The sequence below is a fragment of the Canis aureus genome, chromosome 17 (assembly GCF_053574225.1).
Source record: "Canis aureus isolate CA01 chromosome 17, VMU_Caureus_v.1.0, whole genome shotgun sequence".
NCBI lineage: Eukaryota > Metazoa > Chordata > Mammalia > Carnivora > Canidae > Canis > Canis aureus.
In genome coordinates this window covers 53,101,379-53,119,786 of record NC_135627.1, presented here as the reverse complement: position 1 = coordinate 53,119,786, position 18,408 = coordinate 53,101,379, and the positions used below count along the sequence as shown (strand labels likewise).

General features: G+C 41.0%; 1 long non-coding RNA gene across 1 annotated transcript in view; it reads right to left on the bottom strand.

The window, feature by feature from the left end:
- Positions 1–2,520: 2,520 nt before the first annotated feature.
- LOC144287564 (uncharacterized) overlaps positions 2,521–18,408 on the bottom strand; it is a 73,260-nt gene continuing 57,372 nt past the window's right edge. The window contains exons 2-5 of the long non-coding RNA XR_013355346.1: positions 14,885–14,969; positions 13,065–13,136; positions 3,205–3,339; positions 2,521–2,695 (exon numbers count right to left, since the gene is read on the bottom strand). This is a non-coding gene — a long non-coding RNA (uncharacterized LOC144287564). The remainder of the gene's footprint in view (positions 2,696–3,204; positions 3,340–13,064; positions 13,137–14,884; positions 14,970–18,408) is intronic.

The window sequence follows — 18,408 nt, the reverse complement described above, 5'->3', positions numbered from 1 at the left end:
GAACACTGTAAGTATTGAGAAATATTTTTCTACAACCACATTTTTAGTGGTTGCATATGCATATGACTGAATTTCTTTAACTACTGCTTCAAGGACTTTCATTTTCTTCTCCCTCTCCCTCCGCCCCCCCCCCCCCCGCTTTTTTTCCAAGAGAGAGAGAGAGAGAGACCTCAGGAGGTGAGGGTGAAGTGGAGAAGGGAAGGGCAGAGGGAAAGAGAGTGTCTTAAGCAGCCTCCATGCTAAGCACAGAGCCCCAACTTGGGGCTGGATCCCATGACCCTGAGATCATGACCTGAGCCAAAATCAAGAGTTGGATGCTTAACTGACTGAGCCACCCAGGCGCTTCTGTTTCCCATTTTTTGACACTAATACACAACAGTGTTTAGGGTTTTGTCTTTTTTGTTTGCTCTATAAAATGTACAAAATGGAATCATGTCACACATGGTGTTTTCTATTCTGCTTATGTCACTCACAGTACATTGTAAACATCTCTCCAAGTCAATGAATATGATCTACAACATACAGAGCCAAAATCTGGGCCCTCATCAACAGCTGCATCCAGTAGCTAAGAATGATCGATGTTCTTTCAAGTTGAGACTTCATAAAAAACCATGAAAGAACATAGAATTGTATCATGAATTAAGCAGAGTTTATTCTTAGATGAACTTAAGTAGGAATTTGCATGAAACAACCCACATCCACAACACTCATTCAGCTATGATACGACTCTCGTCTTAACTGGTAATGTCTCGCTAATAAGAGATGTGGCCAAGGGCCAGGTCTCTGCTCTGGTTCTGGAGTTCTGTTGCCCTATTTTGAAGTCATCTGCCGATTCTTGTTGCACTACTTCTGTGCCTACAAACCACACCACACATCACTGGTGGGTATCAGGATTTACCTACAAATTTCCAAGAATTTCAAACCTTTCTGTAGTTACTCAAAGACTAGTTTTTTTTAAGCACCGAATCCACGTCTATTTTTACTTGTCACTTTATAGATTCCAATTATATACGAAGGGATAAGCTATATAGAGCACACAGCATGGCACACAGTAATAATTCCGTAAGTGCTATTGGTTACTGTCATTGATACAAACGCTGTAAACACAACTCTCCTGTGAGTCCACAGAATGACTGCTCTAAAATGTCTCACTGTGGTAGGAGAAAGAGCTTTAAAGCATCTCCTAGCTTTTGGCAGGAAAGGATCAATTTCTGTTCTGTGTAATTCCTAAAAGACCTCCAACTTCTCCATTTTATACATGTCAGTTACTCTATATGTATTTTTCATATATCACAATATCCCTCTGCAGCCACTCTAATTATGGTTAAGAAAGCAACCCTTTGCTGCCTCACCAGGTTTCTTCTGTGGAACATTAATCATAATGATATGCATGTTGTATTTGCACATCTGAACAGTAAATTGGATTTCAGACTTACAGAGGTACAAGGAAGGTGTACATCTATGACACAAGTCATAATCTCCCTGTGTCCTCATTATCCCATTTGTGACGTGGGAATTACAAATCATTTGCAATATCCCTGTTTACATAGCGACTTCAGAAATATTGAAATAACCCCAATTAAGCTCTGGTGAGTGAAAAGCCTTCAGAAAGAAGTACTCTAGTACACAGACCTCACTTACTCACGTAGGTCTGGTTTTGCCACTACAGTATTTAGATAGCACTGCTTAAGTGCAAGAAGAACTCCGTCTGCATAGTTTGCTGTTCCCCAACCCTTGTGTTTCTTTAAGTTAAAAAAATCTACTCATATTTCCATTTCTTGTTTATTTGCTATCAATCTATCCACTGACATCCCAAGTCTCAGTCTACTTATGAGTTAAGCAGGTTTTATATCGCTCTGTGTTTCGACTCCCCTGTATGGGTGCTAATCTCTGTGGGTTATCAGTTTTTTAAATACTTGACCCTCCCTGGCTTCTCCTTCTGTCTCTCTCATGCTCTTTGTTCTTTCCGGGACCCACTTCACACAAAGCTCCACCTAAGCTTTGCACTCTTCACTTCGCTTCTGATTAGATGACATGATAGAGCTACATCACCTGCTCCCACCTGAGGCTCCGTGAGTGGTGTCCCCACTGCGGGAATCCACTACCCACAGAGTTCTCGGAGGCTCCATGGAGCTCCAGCTCTGTTCCTTCACATGGAAGGAGGTTCCTGGGCATATCGGGGAAACAGACAGAGTGTATCCTGGACCCACTTGGGCACCTCCCAGCTGCTTAAGCCCATCACTGCTCCTCTGGACAGTATAAGATTTTATTGTTCTCCTTTCTTAAAATGTACTGTTCCCATATTCTAAAACACCCTGCAAGGTATTTACCTGACATCCATGTTGATGTGTGAATGAATAGGGACATGCTCAGTAAAGATAACCACACCTTAATACAAAATCTTCTGGAGCTAATGTCATAACCCAGAGGAAAGCCTGTGAAGAAACAATTTTCCAACTTCCAAGACTGTGGTGGGACAGGTATCTGAAGCACATAAAGTTTTCAGCACTTCCAAAATCATAGGATGTGAGCGGCTATTTATTATTTTTTAGTAGGCCTCCTTCCAGGGCACATGTGTCCTTATAAGAAGTGTCACCAGATGCAAAGCGGGCGGAACAGTGGAGAATTAATCATATGTACATCAGGCTGGAGGAGAGATAATCACTAGGTATAGGATTTACTTTACTGCTTTCACCTGGGAGGAAAGAAAGGCAATGAACATTTATTGAACCTCAACTGTGGGCTAGCCATTGTACCAGGAACTTCATATGTACCATCTCATTAATCCCAAGAATAGCTACCATTTATTGACTGCTTGCTTTGTGCCATATCCAAATGTGTTACTTATTTTAATCCTTCCAATAATCCTATAATCAATTTTATACTATCCTAAAATATTGTATAAGTATTATGTAAGCATATAAAATACTATAAAAGCCAGGAAATGAGGTTAGAGAAGTCCATTTGCCCAGAACCATGGAGTTAGTAAATGGGAGAGCAAGACTCAAACTTCGATGCAACTATAAAACCTGTGGTCTTAAGCCAGTTCTGTAAGATAGTGATTATGCTTCCACTTTTCAGATAAGGAAACTGAGACTCAGAGAGGTTAAGTGGTGTGCTCTATGTCTCAGAACTTAGTCAGTTGATAGACCTCACTTCTTCAAACTTGATTCTACCTAGGTATAAAGCCCACAAGCTCCGTACCTGTTGACTTGGCAGGAGTCGAAGACATGCTGTCCTCCCGAAGACCTTTGTTTAAGTACAAGACATCTCCAAGATAAATAACGTGGGTGAAAATAAAATAATATATATATGTCCAGAGAGCACAACGACCAGTCCCTAAAAAAAAAAAAAAAAATTGACCTAAATGCCTGGGATCTAATCTCTGGGCATATTAGTATGCCAATGTTCAAATGTCTGTCTCAATTTTATCATCATCATACTTTCCAGTACATGGAAAGTAGACAAAATCATCAAGTCACCATATAAGATAAGGAAGGACTTGTTGAGGGAAGGCTCCCAATACTATTTTCTTTTTTTTTTTTTTTTTTTTTTTTTTTTTTTTTCTTTTTTTTTTTTTTTGGGTTTGGTGATTACTTTTTATTGGTGTTCAATTTACTAACATACAGAATAACACCCAGTGCCCGTCACCCATTCACTCCCACCCCCCGCCCTCCTCCCCTTCTACCACCCCTAGTTCGTTTCCCAGAGTTAGCAGTCTTTATGTTCTGTCTCCCTTTCTGATATTTCCCACACATTTCTTCTCCCTTCCCTTATTTTCCCTTTCACTATTATTTATATTCCCCAAATGAATGAGAACATATAATGTTTGTCCTTCTCCGACTGACTTACTTCACTCAGCATAATACCCTCCAGATCCATCCACGTTGAAGCAAATGGTGGGTATTTGTCATTTCTAATAGCTGAGTAATATTCCATTGTATACATAAACCACATCTTCTTTATCCATTCATCTTTCGTTGGACACCGAGGCTCCTTCCACAGTTTGGCTATCGTGGCCATTGCTGCTAGAAACATCGGGGTGCAGGTGTCCCAGCGTTTCATTGCATTTGTATCTTTGGGGTAAATCCCCAACAGTGCAATTGCTGGGTCGTAGGGCAGGTATATTTTTAACTGTTTGAGGAACCTCCACACAGTTTTCCAGAGTGGCTGCACCAGTTCACATTCCCACCAACAGTGTAAGAGGGTTCCCTTTTCTCCACATCCTCTCCAACATTTGTTGTTTCCTGCCTTGTTAATTTTTCCCATTCTCACTGGTGTGAGGTGGTATCTCATTGTGGTTTTGATTTGTATTTCCCTGATGGCAAGTGATGCAGAGCATTTTCTCATGTGCATGTTGGCCATGTCTATGTCTTCTTCTGTGAGATTTCTGTTCATGTCTTTTGCCCATTTCATGATTGGATTGTTTGTTTCTTTGGTGTTGAGTTTAATAAGTTCTTTATAGATCTTGGAAACTAGCCCTTTATCTGATATGTCATTTGCAAATATCTTCTCCCATTCTGTAGGTTGTCTTTGAGTTTTGTTGACTGTATCCTTTGCTGTGCAAAAGCTTCTTATCTTGATGAAGTCCCAATAGTTCATTTTTGCTTTTGTTTCTTTTGCCTTCGTGGATGTATCTTGCAAGAAGTTACTATGGCCGAGTTCAAAAAGGGTGTTGCCTGTGTTCTTCTCTAGGATTTTGATGGAATCTTGTCTCACATTTAGATCTTTCATCCATTTTGAGTTTATCTTTGTGTATGGTGAAAGAGAGTGGTCTAGTTTCATTCTTCTGCATGTGGATGTCCAATTTTCCCAGCACCATTTATTGAAGAGACTGTCTTTCTTCCAATGGATAGTCTTTCCTCCTTGATCGAATATTAGTTGCCCATAAAGTTCAGGGTCCACTTCTGGATTCTCTATTCTGTTCCACTGATCTATGTGTCTGTTTTTGTGCCAGTACCACACTGTCTTGATGACCACAGCTTTGTAGTACAACCTGAAATCTGGCATTGTGATGCCCCCAGATATGGTTTTCTTTTTTAAAATTCCCCTGGCTATTCGGGGTCTTTTCTGATTCCACACAAATCTTAAAATAATTTGTTCTAACTCTCTGAAGAAAGTCCATGGTATTTTGATAGGGATTGCATTAAACGTGTATATTGCCCTGGGTAACATTGACATTTTCACAATATTAATTCTGCCAATCCATGAGCATGGAATATTTTTCCATCTCTTTGTGTCTTCCTCAATTTCTTTCAGAAGTGTTCTATAGTTTTGAGGGTATAGATCCTTTACATGTTTGGTGAGGTTTATTCCTAGGTATCTTATGCTTTTGGGTGCAATTGTAAATGGGATTGACTCCTTAATTTCTCTTTCTTCAGTCTCATTGTTAGTGTATAGAAATGCCACTGACTTCTGGGCATTGATTTTGTATCCTGCCACGCTACCGAATTGCTGTATGAGTTCTAGCAATCTTGGGGTGGAGACTTTTGGGTTTTCTATGTAGAGTATCATGTCATCGGCGAAGAGGGAGAGTTTGACTTCTTCTTTGCCAATTTGAATGCCTTTAATGTCTTTTTGTTGTCTGATTGCTGAGGCTAGGACTTCCAGTACTATGTTGAATAGCAGTGGTGAGAGTGGACATCCCTGTCTTGTTCCTGATCTTAGGGGAAAGGCTCCCAGTGCTTCCCCATTGAGAATGATATTTGCTGTGGGCTTTTCATAGATGGCTTTTAAGATGTCGAGGAATGTTCCCTGTATCCCTACACTCTGAAGAGTTTTGATCAGGAATGGATGCTGTATTTTGTCAAATGCTTTCTCTGCATCCAATGAGAGGATCATATGGTTCTTGGTTTTTCTCTTGCTGATATGATGAATCACATTGATTGTTTTACGGGTGTTGAACCAGCCTTGTGTCCCAGGGATAAATCCTACTTGGTCATGGTGAATAATTTTCTTAATGTACTGTTGGATCCTATTGGCCAGTATCTTGTTGAGAATTTTTGCATCCATGTTCATCAGGGATATTGGTCTGTAATTCTCCTTTTTGGCGGGGTCTTTGTCTGGCTTTGGAATTAAGGTGATGCTGGCTTCATAGAACGAATTTGGAAGTACTCCATCTCTTTCTATCTTTCCAAACAGCTTTAGGAGAATAGGTATGATTTCTTCTTTAAACGTTTGATAAAATTCTCCTGGGAAGCCATCTGGCCCTGGACTCTTGTGTCTTGGGAGGTTTTTGATGACTGCTTCAATTTCCTCCCTGGTTATTGGCCTGTTCAGGTTTTCTATTTCTTCCTGTTCCAGTTTTGGTAGTTTGTGGCTTTCCAGGAATGCGTCCATTTCTTCTAGATTGCCTAATTTATTGGCGTATAGCTGTTCATAATAGGTTTTTAAAATCGTTTGTATTTCCTTGGTGTTGGTAGTGATCTCTCCTTTCTCATTCATGATTTTATTAATTTGAGTCTTCTCTCTCTTCTTTTTAATAAGGCTGGCTAATGGTTTATCTATCTTATTAATTCTTTCAAAGAACCAACTCCTGGTTCTGTTGATCTGTTCCACAGTTCTTCTGGTCTCGATTTCGTTGAGCTCTGCTCGAATCTTTATTAACTCCCTTCTTCTCTTGGGTGTAGGATCTATTTGCTGTTTTTTCTCTAGCTCCTTTATGTGTAAGGTTAGCTTTTGTATTTGAGTTCTTTCCAGTTTTTGAATGGATGCTTGTATTGCGATGTATTTCCCCCTTAGGACTGCTTTTGCTGCATCCCAAAGATTTTGAACGGTTGTATCTTCATTCTCATTAGTTTCCATGAATCTTTTTAATTCTTCCTTAATTTCCTGGTTGACCCTTTTATCTTTTAGCAGGATGGTCCTTAACCTCCATGTGTTTGAGGTCCTTCCAAACTTCTTGTTGTGATTTAGTTCTAATTTCAAGGCATTATGGTCCGAGAATATGCAGGGGACAATCCCAATCTTTTGGTATCGGTTCAGACCCGATTTGTGACCCAATATGTGGTCTATTCTGGAGAAAGTTCCATGTGCGCTTGAGAAGAATGTGTATTCAGTTGAGTTTGGATGTAAAGTTCTGTAGATATCTGTGAAATCCATCTGGTCCAGTGTATCATTTAAAGCTCTCATTTCTTTGGAGATGTTTTGCTTAGAAGACCTATCGAGTATAGAAAGAGCTAGATTGAAGTCACCAAGTATAAGTGTATTATTATCTAAGTATTTCTTCACTTTGGTTAATAATTGATTTATATATTTGGCAGCTCCCACATTCGGAGCATATATATTGAGGATTGTTAAGTCCTCTTGTTGAATAGATCCTTTAAGTATGATATAGTGTCCCTCTTCATCTCTCACTACAGTCTTTGGGGTAAATTTTAGTTTATCTGATATAAGGATGGCTACCCCTGCTTTCTTTTGAGGACCATTCGAATGGTAAATGGTTCTCCAACCTTTTATTTTCAGGCTGTAGGTGTCCTTCTGTCTAAAATGAGTCTCTTGTAGACAGCAAATAGATGGGTCCTGCTTTTTTATCCAGTCTGAAACCCTGCGCCTTTTGATGGGGTCATTAAGCCCGTTCACATTCAGAGTTACTATTGAGAGATATGAGTTTAGTGTCATCATGATATCTATTCAGTCTTTGTTTTTGTGGACTGTTCCACTGAACTTCTTCTTAAAGGGGAATTTTAAGAGGCCCCCTTAAAATTTCTTGCAGAGCTGGTTTGGAGGTCACATATTCTTTTAGTTGCTGCCTGTCTTGGAAGCTCTTTATCTCTCCTTCCATTTTGAATGAGAGCCTTGCTGGATAAAGTATTCTTGGTTGCATGTTCTTTTCATTTAGGACCCTGAATATATCCTGCCAGCCCTTTCTGGCCTGCCAGGTCTCTGTGGAGAGGTCTGCTGTTACCCTAATACTCCTCCCCATAAAAGTCAGGGATTTCTTGTCTCTTGCTGCTTTAAGGATCTTCTCCTTATCTTTGGAATTTGCAAGCTTCACAATTAAATGTCGAGGTGTTGAACGGTTTTTATTGATTTTAGGGGGGGATCTCTCTATTTCCTGGATCTGAATGCCTGTTTCCCTTCCCAGATTAGGAAAGTTTTCAGCTAGAATTTGTTCAAATACATATTCTGGCCCTCTGTCCCTTTCGGCGCCCTCGGGAACCCCAATTAAACGTAGGTTTTTCTTCCTCAGGCTGTCGTTTATTTCCCTTAATCTATCTTCATGGTCTTTTAATTGTTTGTCTCTTTTTTCCTCAGTTTCCCTCTTTGCTGTCAACTTGTCTTCTAGGTCACTCACTCGTTCTTCCACCTCGTTAACCCTCGTCGTTAGGACTTCTAGTTTGGATTGCATCTCATTCAATTGGTTTTTAATTTCTGCCTGATTAGCTCTAAATTCTGCAGTCATGAAGTCTCTTGAGTCCTTTATACTTTTTTCTAGAGCCACCAGTAGCTGTATAATAGTGCTTCTGAATTGGCTTTCTGACATTGAATTGTAATCCAGATTTTGTAACTCTGTGGGAGAGAGGACTGTTTCTGATTCTTTCTTTTGAGGTGAGGTTTTCCTTCTAGTCATTTTGCTCAGTGCAGAGTGGCCAAAAGCAAGTTGTATTGGGAAAAAGAGAAAAAGAGAGGAGAGAAAGAAGGAAAGAAAAGAGAGAGAGAAAAAAAAAGGGAAGAAAAAGAAAAAAAACAAAAAAAAAAAAAAAGAAAAAGAGAAAGAAAAAGAAAGGAGAAAAAAAAGGTGGTGGGGGAAGGAAACAAATCAAAAAGCAAAAAAAACAAAACAAAACAAAACAAACAAACAAAAAAAAAACCAAAAAAAAAAAAAAAAAAGAAAAGAACCACAGGGGAGTATCTTCTGATTCTGTGTACTTTAAGTCCCTTGGCTTCTCCTGGAAGTTGTCAGTCTAGCTGATCTTCTGGGGGAGGGGCCTGTTGTGTTGATTTTCAGGTGTTAGCAGTTGGGGGAGCTGCTGTGCCCCTGCCTGGTGCAGGGCTCGGTGGGGGTTGTTTACCCCGTGAGGCCGCAGGAGGAACAGCCCCAGTGGCGGGGCAGCTCTGGAAACCTGGATTCAGCTCCGGCAGGAACTCCGTCTGCAGGGCCTGGAGGCTCCGGGGCGGGGCGCTGATCTCAGCTCGGGGCAGGAGCGTCCTCGCTGTCCTGGGCCCTCCCGGCCTCTGCCTGTCCCGGGGGAGGCGGGATCCTGGGCTGTGTCCCGGCGCCCTGTGCTCCGGAGCCTGCGCTGGTGGATTCGCGCTCCCGGGCCGCGCAACCCCCTCCGCGGAGCCGCCGCCCGAGCCCCTCCGAGCTGCTCCTGGAACCGCGCAGCCCCCTCCGCACGGAGCCTCTTCTTCTGCCCGAGCCCCTCCGAGCTGCTCCCGGGGCCCCGCAGCCCCCTCCGCGGAGCCGCCCCCGAGCCCCTTCAGCTGCTCCGGGTCCCGGGTCCCGCCGTGCGCGCTGCAGCCCTTAGGGAGCTCGGCGCACTCTCCTGGGCGCGCAGTTGCTCTGTTACTGTCCCCGGGAGCCCGAGGGCCTCCTCGCCCTCCTGGTCCTGCTCCAACTCCCCGCGAGCCCCTTTCCGCCCGGGAAGGTCGGTGCAGCTCCTGCTCCTCCGGGACGGGGCTCTCCTGTCCTGGGGACACTCGCCCCGGCCTCAGCCCGGCTCCTCCTGGGCCCCTCCCCCTTGGAGGCCTTTGTTCCTTTATTTCTTTTTCCCCGTCTTCCTACCTTGATAGATGCGCGAACTCTTCTCACTGTAGCATTCCAGCTGGTCTCTCTTTAAATCTCAGGCCGAATTCATAGATTTTCAGGATAATTTGAAGGTTTTCTAGGTAGTTTGGTGGAGACAGGTGATTTGGAGACCCTACTCCTCCGCCATCTTGCTCCTCCCCCCCCAATACTATTTTCTGCAGTTAATTGCTTACATTGCTTATTCTGGTACAAACAAGGATAGTAGGAGTTCTGAGGGCAGAAATGGGAGTAGAGCCCATGTTGAAATGAAATGTAAAGCAATGTGTATGGGTACGTATACAAATTATTCTGCAGGAAGGGATTAGGGAGTGTGGTGGGAGAGAAATGGATAATTGAGAGAAGAACCAAACTTGTGGACTAGAGGAGAGAGGAAGAAACACATGGGAAACACAAACAGGCTTCCAACCATTCTGTGGTGGGGAAAAGAACACCAGCAAGGACCTTACCTCTTTCTCCAGAGCTATTCCTGGGCAGCTGCTGGTTCTCAGCAATCCATGGGGGCTGCTGGGTGGCATTGGTCTGCACTTCCCTGGCTTTGGTTTCATGACCCCACCCCTACTCCCCACTGTAGGTAGGCTGGGGACACAAAGATAGACCCTCCAAGAATTTAATACAGACATGGGTGGGAATGACTGTATGAAGCAAAGGTTGGTGGCCAGGGGAAAGAGTGTTGATCCAGGGGCCAGCAGACATGCTTCAACACTCAGCTCTAATAGCCAAGAGTTTAACGTCTCAGGGCCCCCAACTATGACTAATTGTTTAACATTCTCCCATAGGGTTTAGGTAAAAAAAAAAAGTAGTGTTCTTCAAAATCTGTACCAAATTATTTTTCATATTTTCATGATACCAACCATGGTCTTGATTTGGAGAATTATCCAAATATCTCTAAGCATCAAACCTGGTAGACAAGATTTTTTTTTAGTTTAAAAATATAGATGGAAGATAGAAAGGAAGGAAGGGAGAGGGTAGAAAAAACGGGAAGAAGGGAGGAAGACAGACAGAAAAACACCCTAAGGCACTGACTTTTTTGGGTGACTCAAACTGACAAAATGTTAGCCCAAAAGCGTGTTTCTAAAAATGGCTACTACAGAAACAACACTGGAATAAGAACCTACTTGAAGGGAGCAAGAGGACTGCATTAGTGGATATGAATGTTGTTTTGTACTTTGGATTAAAAAAAAAAGAAGGCATGCAGCTTGTAAGCCTCTGAAAAGAGGACAGAGGGAGGGCGGAATGATGGCACTCCTCACTCATCCTCCCTCTCTCAGAGACCCTATTGTGTTGCGTAGTCACCTGGTTACATGTCTGTTGGTGACTTTCTGTATACCTCTGGATGGTAAAAGAGACTGCATTGTGTCGACTCCTACTATTTTCTCTGGTTTTACAAGGTATCCTGAAATATAGCAGAGAAACATCAGCCTGAAACTTGAGGTGAACAGAAGCGGATTCAAATGCTAATTCTTACACTCATGAGGTTGGGTCTTACCCTCTCTGAGTCTTGTTTCCTCATCTATCCATCTATATAACATCAGGATTGACTTTAAGGTCCTTCTGGACCAGCACTTCCTGGGGTTCCTGCCACATCCTTTTCTTCCCAGAGAAGCAACATGAATCCCACCTTCTAGGGGTTCAGGAGTAGATTTTCAGGAAAGTAACGAAGCTTAAGATTCAGGGCCACTCCCCTGCCAAGGCCCTTCCCAGCCTCTGTGAGGGGCAGTGTGTATCTTTTTGTAAAACTTGCCGAAGTAGATATTTTCGTATCCCTTTCCTTAAACAGGACCTATGGAGTTGAAGGTTCAAGTTCCCCAAAGTTTGGGTCTGCTCCTGTACAGAGGAAGTATTTCTCACCAAACCCAACAATAAAATGCAGAGTACATGGCAAGTAGACAAAATCATCAAGTCACCATGTAAGTCCAGACACTAGCTGAAAAAGCAACTGCTCTTGAGTTTCTCTGTAGGTCATCTCCCCTTTGGCTTTTCTGCTTTTGTTCGGGGAAGAAGCTCTGACCCCAAACAGCAAAACGGCTGACCCAAATTTGCAGCCTGAACTGAAATCATAAACTGCATTCTTAATGACAGCGTGCTGTTCTGTGCCCTCGTCCTGGGGGCCCCCCAAAGCCCTGAAAACATGTGGTTGATCTAATTTACCAACAAGAAATTGAAAACTGCACGGGACCACCAGTGAAACTGGATCGAGCCAGTTGCCATCCCTAGAAGGCCGGGTTTTCAGTTTTCATATTCACCTCATGTTTTTCTACATCATTTAAAATAGAGTCGCTGGTGGCTGTTTTTCAGGCACGGCAGAGATTATTTTTACTCTCAATTACAGTGACCAAAATAGCAACTGCAGCTCTGGGAATAGAGAACGCGCTGGCATTTATTTAATTGGTTTTCAAGGCAGAGTCAGTTTTCATAAAAAAAAAATTGGTTAGTTTATTATTATTTTTTAAAATATTTTATTTGTTTATTCATGAGAGACACAGAGAGAGAGAGGCAGAGACATAGGCAGAGGGAGAAGCAGGCTTCCCGCAAGGAGCCCGATGGGGGACTCGATCCCAGAACCCTGGCCCTGATCTGAAGGCAGATGCTCAACCACTGAGCCATCTAGCAGTCCCTATTATTATTATTTTTTTAATGGTTTCTCCCAGTTGCTTTATGCTCCTTGGGGCTTGCTTTCCTGGATGACATCTGCAAGTGCCATGACTCTGCCTTGCCTTTGTGCAACTACCTGTTGGTGCCCTCCTGCCAAAGCTTCCTCCACCATCTCGAGGCTTTTCACTTTTGCACAGAAGTCCTGGGACCCCCTCCTGCAGGCTGCACCCAGCCTGTTTTCCAGCTCCTCTTCTCATGGAGAGCACCCACAGTATGGGGCATTCCATTCCCAGAGGAGTCAGTCGCCGCGCGATTACTAAACACCAATTCTGAGTCCAGCGTGGGGAAGCCAGGAGAAGCGTCCTCGGGGGTTAACTACACACAAACATATTTATTCAACTTGTTGGGAATGTAAGCTACTAAGTGATATTTCACAAGCCACTTATGCAATGGTCAGCCTCCTTCCCGAAACTTATACTGCTAGTGGTGCGGGTAGGAAAAATCTATCAAGGAAAATTTTCTAAACCAACAGTAATTATGCAAGTATTAAACTCTACATTCCTTTGTCCTTGCAAACTGTTTCTTTCCTCTGTCTTAGGCTCTGCCATTACTCTGGCTCTCTGCTCTGCCTCTACCCACATGTAGTATTGTCCTCTAGAGACATTAGTTGTCAAACACATTTAGTGTTCATTCAAAAAAAAAAAATTCATTGAGGGCCTACCTTTCACCAATGCTAGGTTTTGAAGGAGGAATGCCTTCTGCCCTCGTTGAGTCTAGTGGGAGTGCTGGAGACCTAAAAACAGCACAGGAGTGCATTGTAGTAAGTGTTTTGATAGACAGCAAGTTTCACTGATGGGACATCAGTGCATCTACATCTGAATCTGTGCGAGTGTTTGTAGGGCCTGCCTCCAAGGAGAGTGTCTTGGAGCCATGCCCTACATTTGACCTGCATTGAGCCCTGCAACAGTCCAGATATTTCATTGGAAGAAAATGTTCTACTTCTTTTAACATAATTAATATCTGGTTGTTGGTTTGTTTTTTTGTTTTTTTGTTTTGTTTTGTTTTGTTTTTGCTGCCATAATAAATTAACACAAACCCAGCAGCTTGAAACAACACTACTTTATGACCTTGCAGTTCTGTAGGTGTCAGTTGGCCTGGGACCTTGCCTGAAGGCTCTAGGAGAGAATCTGCTTCCAGGATCGCTTGGGCTGTTAGTAGAATTTCTTTCCTTCTCATGGCCCCGAAATGGCCCCCTCTATCTTTAAGCCAGTAATGGTGAGTTGAGTTTTTCTCATACTTTGAATCCCTCTGCTTCCCTCTTCTGATTTCAGGGATTCACAGGATTACATTGGGTTCCCCTGTACAGTCCAGGATAATTGCCCAACTTCAAGGTCATCTGATTAGTAACCTTAATTACATCTGCAAAGTTCCTTCTGCGTTGTAACTGCCGCAGAACAAAGACCAGGGGCAGAGAGCATGGGCTACCAAAATTCTACCCACCTCAGTCTACTCTAGCTCCCACCCCCACTCCAGGATTCCCACCCACCTCCACACAAAGTACATTCATCCCATCCCAGGATCTCCAAAAGTTTTGAAACAAGTAATCGAAGGGTTAATGGGAATAATAAATGCAGCCACAACTTTTTACCTGGGCTTTTTTGCATTTTTCTTTCAATTTCCCTGATTCTCCTCCTTCAGAGAGGCAGGCTAAGGCTTGTTCTCCTGTCCCCTCGTTTGGCTGCCTCTCGAATAATCTCTTTGTTGCTGCATACTCCATGTCTCAGGAATTGGCTTTCTGCACATTAGGCAGGTGGATTTGGGTTCCATTATGGAATGGCCTCAAAACCTATTCTAGCCTCAAAACCCCCCTAAATCTCATCAGCTCAAAGGTCCCACTTCTCATTCTCTCAGTCATCTAAATATGATACGCAAGAGGCTCTGGGTATACTCCATTAAGTACAACTCCGAGGGTACAATCCTCCACCTGTGAACCCATGAAGTTAAAAAAACAGGTTATCTGCTCCCCACATACAAAGGTAGGACAGGCAAAGGATTAACAGTTATAGACATCTCTGTGCAAAATGGAGAAAATAAAAGGTAAAAAGTAGTCTGTGGTCTACAACAGCAAAGACTCTTTTAGGTTTCAATGCTTACAATTGAATCTCCATGGCTCTCAATTCTCCCATCTGAGTCATCAGGTAAAATGAAACAGCAGCAACCATATTCCGGGCACCGTGCTATGGGTTTTCCATATATTGACTCATTTAATCCTCCAACTACTCTATGACATACACTGTTATTAATTATCCCCATTTTATAGATAAGGTCTCTGAGACATTATGTGGGCACAGAGCCTTCCCAAGGTCATACAGCCAGGCAGTGGAAGACCTGGACTCAACCCAAGTAGTCTGGCTTCAGGACCACTACACTTACACTCTACTGTCCTGCAAAATCAGTAAAAATTTTAAGGCACTGAGTTCTGCTCAGGAAGGAAGGAGTTTGGAAAGTGTTCCAGGCTTTCCCCAGTACCCAAGGCATTACCTGTGCAATGTGTGAGTGTGGTTGGTTATATATCACTGTGTAGTGCCCAGCTTCGGTACAGGGAATGAAGAGAACACTTGCATCTCTGTGGTGGGATATAGAGGTAAACATATTAAAGGAAAGTCCAAGTCTTGGGCCACTCACATGCAGGACTCTTTTTCAGAAAACATGAGTCTATCTATATGTGTTTTCCTCCTACCTAAAATAATCCATTCTTTCCTTTTAAGAAGAAAAAATCATAACCCTTTGTGTATATAAAGACAATTATTTTCAAGTTACCCTTTAGTCTTTTCCCCTGAACAAACTTGTTTAATATTTCCTCATGGGGAAGTAGGATCCTACTGTGGTTAGGAGTGAGGGCTCAGGGATTGGGCTGAGAGCAAATGCTGGACCACCTCTTCAGAGCTGCTTAATCCCGTATTACCCACTTCAATTCTCTAGGATTTGTTTGTAACATAGGGACACAGTGAACCTATTTTATAGAGATTTTGTGATAATTAAATGTGTATAAACCCTATGTTACTGACATCCAGTAAATGCTCAATAAATCTTAGTTACTATTATTTTCCTATGTAAAATCATTTTCCTTGTTTTTATTTTATATCTTTTGCAAGCTCTTCAATGCTAAATTGCATGTAATATAGATATGAACCTGTGGATCAAAGACCTATCTTTTTATTTATTTTTATTGTTTGAAATATGCGTGATTTAGAAACTTTCACCAAGAAAATGTTTTCTATAAAGTAATTTATTCCACAGTCTAATAATGATCTGCACTGTAACACCAACAGTTTTCCTTAAATTTTACATTTTGCATTGTTTCTCATTTTCATATAAGCCCAGTTTCATTGTGGCTTTTCAGGAATAATTCACTGATACACAATACCTTACAAACCTCTTTATCTTGCTTGGGTAGTATGTCAGTTTTTCCCAATATTTTGTCTGCAGAATTTTTGTTCTAACACTAAGTAGAAAGTTGGCAGTTAACCATAACGTAATGGGTAGCCAAAATTCATGGAAGTTCAATCACGAGATAGAAATCTGTGATAGAAAAGATAAAAGGTTTTGAGTTCTACAACTTATAATCATTAAGATGGTTACTATCTAATAATAATAATAATAATAATAATAATAATAATAATAATGGCCATAACAGAAAATAACAAATGTGGATGAAGATATGGAGAAACTGGAAACTTTGTGCACTATTAATGGGATTGTAAAATGGTGGAACCACTATGGAAAACAGTTTGAAGTTACAACTGCAAATAGAATCATCATGTTATCCCATTTCTGGGTGAATATCCAAAAGATTTGAAAACAATGTCTCAAAGAGATATTTGCATACCCATGTTCATAGCAGCACTATTCACAATAGCCAAGAGGTAGAAAGAACTCAAATACTGATTGAGGATGATTGGATAATCAGAATGTGGTATACACATATAGTGAAATATTATTCAGCCTCAAAAAGGAAGAAAATATTGACATTCTACAACATGGATGAACTTTGAGCAGATTGTGTTAAATAAAATAAGCCAGTCAAAAAAGACAAATCCTGGATGATTCCAGTTTTATGAGTTATCTAAAGTAGTCAAATTCATAGAAACAGAAAGTAGAATAGTGATTATCAGGGGCTTCAGGGAAGGAACAAAGGAGAGTTGTCTTTTAATGGGCATAGAGTTTCTATTCTGCAAGATAAAAAGTTCTAGAGTTCTCCTTCACAAAAATGTGAATATTCTTAACACAACTGAACTGTACACTTAAAAATGGTTAAGGCAGTAAAGGTCATATGTTTTTACCACAACTGAAAAAAAAAGTGTGAACCTTAATGTAAACTATGGGTGTCTGGTGCTGATGACATGTCAATCTAGGTTCCTCAACTGTAATGGTGTACCACTCTGTTGGGGGATTTTGATAGTAGGGGGAGGCTCAGGGGGGACAAGGGTATATATGGAAACTACACTTTATGATCAAATTTTCTATAAACCTGAAACTGCTGTAAAAAAATTAATGTTTTTTATTTAGTCCTGAATTCTCCACTATGTAAATACTGTAAACATTTAACAATGCTTTCAGAAAGATTTAATTTCATGTGCCAACTAAATGGGTGAGGATGTCAGTGGATAGCCTCAAAGCCATCAGCAGTGTGTTGTAACACAGCTATAACCATGGTTAATTCATGCTCATTTGGAACTCACTCCTTTGGAATAGGCAGGGCTACCTGTTTCTTCATCTGCAGTGTAAGGGGCACATTAAATGACCACTAAGGCCAATTTGACCAATACATGACCTTATGAGGCTATGAGTATAGGTCGTATACGTGATTTCCATTGAGTAAAAAAATGTAAAATAGATGACTTAACTTGGGATTTGTGTTTGTGATTCATGGTTATGTAATACTTCCCAGATTCGCCATTTAGAGATGAAATAAAAATGACTATTTCTGTGAATACCACTCTGCTATAAGTTGAATTTTCATTTACTATACCTAAGAGCAATTTAGTGGCCCTTCTTTTAAATAATTCCAGCCCCAGTATAAATCTCAATACATTTTTGTAAAGGTTGAAATTATACAAAGTCTTTCTTCCAATCACAATAAAGTGAAACTAGAAATTTATGGCAGATGGAAAATGAAAAGATCCACAAATATGTGGAATTAAACAACACACTTTTAAACCACCAGAAGACCAAAGAAAAAGTCAGGAGAGAAATTAGAAAATATCTACAGATAAATAAAAGTGAAATTTAAAAGATGCAGCAAAAGCAGTGTCAAGAGGGCATTTTATAGCAATAAACACATACATTACAAAGAAAGTAAGATCTAAGATCTTAAAATAACTACATTTTAACAAATTAGAACAAGAAGAACACACTAAATCTAAAGTTAACAGAAGGAGGAAAATAATGAAGATTAAAGCAGAGATAATGAAATAGAAAATAGAAAAAACACTAGAATCACAGAAATGAGACAAAAACTAAGGCTTGGTTTTTGTTTTTTTTTTTTTTTTTTTTTTTTTTGAAAAGATCAGCAAAATCAACAGGCCCTTAGATTAAGAAAAAAAAGAGAGAAGCCTCAAATAGTGAAGTCAGAAATGTCACAGAAATAAAAAAAATTACAAGAGAATATGAACAACTGTATGCCAACAAATTGGATAACCTAGAAGAGATGTATAAATTTTTAGAGCACACAGCCTGCCAAAACTGAATCATAAAAGAAAATCTGAACACAATGATAATTAGTAAGAAAATTGAATCAGTAATCCAATACCACAAAGGAATTTCCAGGACCAGATGGCTGCACTAGAAAATTCTACCAAACATTTAAAAAAGAATTAACAACAGATCTCCCCAAACTCTTCCAAAAATTGAAAAGGAAAGAATACTTCCAAGCTCATTCTATGAAACCAGCATTATCCTGATACCAAGCCAGGCAAAGACACTACAAATTAACATCCCTAATGAATATTTATGGAAAACTCTCAAAAATATAGTTGAGCATTGAAAAACATGGGAAGTAGAAG